This window comes from Eriocheir sinensis, chromosome 35 (assembly GCF_024679095.1).
Source record: "Eriocheir sinensis breed Jianghai 21 chromosome 35, ASM2467909v1, whole genome shotgun sequence".
Lineage (NCBI taxonomy): Eukaryota > Metazoa > Arthropoda > Malacostraca > Decapoda > Varunidae > Eriocheir > Eriocheir sinensis.
The window spans coordinates 1,078,565-1,083,118 of NC_066543.1; positions in this window are offsets into that span (position 1 = coordinate 1,078,565).

Consider the following 4,554-nt stretch of genomic DNA (forward strand, 5'->3'; position numbering starts at 1 on the left):
CCTGATATGGGCAAGGTAAGGTAGGTATATGGAAACTGCATGGCTATTCTCTCTCTCTCTCTCTCTCTCTCTCTCTCTCTCTCTCTCTCTCTCTCTCTCTCTCTCTCTATATATATATATATATATATATATATATATATATATATATATATATATATATTTTTTTCTTCGTGGGTAATGGTTCAAGCCTTTCTTTCTTTCTTTCTTTCTTTCTTTCTTACATAGTTACTTTTTTCATTTTTATCTTCGTTTGCACTTTCTCTTCACCTACATTCTATTCATCCTCACTTCTTCCTTCCTTCCTTCCTTCCTTCCTCCCCCCCTCCCACTATCTCTCTCTCTCTCTCTCTCTTTCTCTCGTAATGGCTTTGTTTCTTTCTTCGTCTTGTTCCGTTTGTTTTAGTTCCCCCAATTATGCGTCTTGGCTCCACCCACCCTCCCTCCGCCTTCCTTCCTTCCTTCCTCCGTGCGGGGCCTTGCCGAGCCGCGTGTGGCCAAGAATTAATGAAAGATAAATATTAGAAGGCGTATTCATTAAGAGAGCTGGATTATATTAAAACGACTCCTTCCTCTGTTGCTGTTACCTATTTTTCTACTGCTCCTTTTTTTCCTTCCTTCCTTCCTTCCATCGGTTCTCGTTTCTATTTAGAGAGGTGGATTATTTTAGCGTGATTCCTTCCTCCTATTCTGCTATCTTCTTTACTTTACGTTTCTTTCCTTTCTTTCTTTCCTTTCTTCCATCTTCTCCCCTTCCTAACTTAGCTGTCATCTATATTTCTACTCCCTTTTTCCTTTCTTCCTCACCCTCTTTCTCCCTTACAAGCTGCCACCTTCTCTACTCGCATTTTCTTCTTTCTTCTATTATCTCTTTTTTATTCCTTCCTTCCTTCCTTCCTTCTTTACTCCCTTCTCCATTTCACACCTCCCTTCTGAACTGGGTTTCGTTCGATTTTCTCTTCCCTCCCTCCTCATTTTCCTTTCCTCCTTCCCTCCCTCCTTTTCATCAATCACTTTTAAGCACTTTTTTTCTTTCTCCCTTCATCCCTCCTTCCCTCCCTGTCTCCCCCTTTCTTTCACCCTCCGCATTCTTCTTTTTCTTTCTTTTCCTCCCTTCCTTTCTTCCTTCCTCTTTCATATCATCAATACCACAGGACACACACACACACACACACACACACACACACACACACACACACACACACACACACACACACACGTCCCCAACACAGACAACCCCCCCCCACACACACACACGCCCCCCTCCACCCCACACACACATAAGCACACACACTCACAGGATGTAATTTCAGCGTAAACGTAAGCATCCAAGTGACGCCAATTAATTGTAATACTAAAGAACGCGTCAGGTAGCTTCCAAGAACACTGTTTAATTAGGACTAAGTGGAGCTGCGAAATTACCAGGTGATGCATAATGAGCTCAGGTGAGAGAGAGAGAGAGAGAGAGAGAGAGAGAGAGAGAGAGAGAGAGAGAGAGAGAGAGAGAGAGAGAGAGAGAGAGAGAGAGAGAGAGAGAGAGAGAGAGAGAGAGACAGAATCACACACACACACACACACACACACACACACACACACACACACACACACACACACACACACACACACACACGTGAGTTTCCGGGTCACACAAACTCTATAATGAACTACGATGATGACGATAACGAAGACGATGATGACGAAATAGAGAATAGTGAATTAGTGGATGAGGAATTAGTGGATAATGAATCTCTCTCTCTCTCTCTCTCTCTCTCTCTCTCTCTCTCTCTCTCTCTCTCTCTCTCTCTCTCTCTCTCTCTCTCTCTCTCTCTCTCTCTCTCTCTCTCTCTCTCTCTCTCTCTCTCTCTCTCTCTCTCTCTCTCTCTCTCTCATTTTTGCATTCCTGCCTTATGGATTTTGCACGTAAATTATATAGCTACTCGTGTGACAAACTGCTTGACACTCCACCACCCTACCTGGCTCAGAAAGGTGGTGGTGGTGGTGGTGGTGGTAGAGATGGTTAAGACTGAAGAAGGTAAAGAAAGAGGTGCCACTGCCCATGAATCACAGGGCATAAAGGAAAGGAAAGGCAAGGCGAGTGTTCGACCCATTCATACAGGCATTGACGGAACACCAACAAAGGGAAGTAAATCAAGGAAGGAAGGTTCTGGCTATACGTACAGAGAGAGGGTTGAGGGGTCTGATGTGAACACAGTGTCATACCGAAGTGAATAATGGTGCTAGGAATAAGGAATTAGTGATGATGGGGGAAGATAAGGGACAAGGGGAGGGGGAGGAATGGTGAGGGAAAGGGGAGGGAAGGGGAAAGGGGGAGAGACGGAAGGAGAAAGGGAGAGAAAGGAGAAGAAAAGAAAGAAGAGAGAGAGAGAGAGAGAGAGAGAGAGAGAGAGAGAGAGAGAGAGAGAGAGAGAGAGAGAGAGAGAGAGAGAGAGAGAGAGAGAGAGAGAGAGAGAGAGAGAGAGAGAGAGAGGAAAAACATAGAAGATGGAAGTTGTAAAGACGACGGAAGGAGGAGAGAAACGGAAAGAGAAGGGACAGGAAGAAGAAGAGGAGGAGGAAGAGGAAACATTGAAGAGGAAGAAGAGGAAGAAGGGAAGAGGCAAGACGAGGAGGAGAAGATGGAATATGGCAGAAACAATAAAGATACGAAAGGAAGGAAGTGAAAAGGAGAGAGAGAGAGAGAGAGAGAGAGAGAGAGAGAGAGAGAGAGAGAGAGAGAGAGAGAGAGAGAGAGAGAGAGAGAGAGAGAGAGAGAGAGAGAGAGAGAGAGAGAGAGAGAGAGAGAGAGAGAGAAACAGGAGGAAGAAAGGAATGAGAAAAGGGTATCGCAGTGGTGGTGGTGGTGGTGGTGGTGAGCGTTCGTCTGGGGAGCATATGCCGCTATCACCAGCCAGGGAGCGATAAAGACTTAAATTGAAATTCAAATATACCGAACTAAGTGGTCCGCGAAGGGAAGGTTTTGTGGCCCGGGGAGAGGGATGGAGGAGAGCCGCAGCGAGGAGGAAGCGAGGAGGAAGGAAGGAAGGGAAGGAAAGGAAACACGGAGGGAGGGAAAGACACACAGATACCGAGGTCCAGCCAGCAACGAGGAAGGAAATGAAGGAAAGATAAAACGATGTGGCCGGGAGGGGAGAAGGAATGGAGAGAGTAATTCAATATAATTTGCTTCCTCACATTCAAAGCGAAGCCACTATGTACAAGTTTCAAAGTAGATGTTCGCAGAAGAAGCATTCGCCTAAAAACGCTAGTCCGGAGGGAGGAAGATGAGAGCAAGCAACTCAATACAGAATGCTCCCTCACATCAAGAGCGAAGCAAATATCTATAAGTATCACGGTCCCAACAGGTCGATCCGTTTCTAGGTGACCATGGGGGGGCGGTGGCTGAGTGGTCAGCGTGCGGACGCGGCGTCCAGGAGGAGGCTGGCTCGCGTCCTGCCCGCCGCGACAAACAAGTTGGCAATATTCCAGTCACTGCCGATTGGCCCAAGACTACCCACATGCTGTCCTAAAGACCACCTATCAAACCGGACTCAAGATTATCTTTAAAACAGGACCAAAGATAAGCTCCAGGGTTGGGGGGGGGGGGGAAACAGCATGAGCCAAGCAAGGTGGCGCTACTATAAACACTTGCCTGCGCCATGAAGGCCTGGGGCCGGCCACCTGGCCCAACCAAGGATGCCTACCGGTGCCACGGGCAAAACGCAAAAAAATAATAATAAAACAAGAGTTAGCCTTCTAATTTCATAAACTTTCGTGTCGAGTGAACCGCATAATCAAGATGAGGTCTAACTAGTGCTATTCTCATACGGCAAGTTTCTCACCCCTTGAATCATTTTTGTCACCCTCCTCTGTACAGATTCGAAAAATTTACAATAATTACTCATTCCCTCCTCATGTTCAACAAGTGTAGCTAGGATCAACTCGGACCCTCTATTCTGCTTTATAAAGGAATATTGGAGTCTCGTTGAGCATGTAAATCGTGTCTGTATATTGCACTGTCATAAGACGCCCCCTAGCACTGCCGTCAGAGCCCTTCACAAGCCCTGGCCGCCGAGATATGCGTCCCGAGGTAAACATTCCAAAGCCTTAGTGTCCTCTCCTGGGATTCTCTGCATTCCTTCAATAGCTCGCCGTTACCACAACACGCTCCTTCTCCCTTTGTCTCGGTCTCTGTGTCTCTCTGTGTCTCTGTCTCTCTCTGTTGCTTTTTGTCTCTCAGGCAAATAAACGAATGAAAAGACAAAAAATAAGACAAATAAAACAATGAAAAGACAATAAACAAATACAAACATAAATAAAAGAAACAGAGCAGAATCCCAGCCATTTGAAAACCCCGAGTGAGGAAGGGAAAGAAATGTGACCACAGCAAGATTGGGCCAACCTGCATCGATACCAGAGAGAGAGAGGGGGAGAGGGAGGGAAAGGGAGAGAGGGAGGCTGAGGGAGGGAGAGATGCTGAGGAGAGGGGAGGAAGGGAAGGAGAAAAGTGTGGAAACCTCTCTCACTCTAGGGACTGCAAGCGTGTATATATGTGAAGTT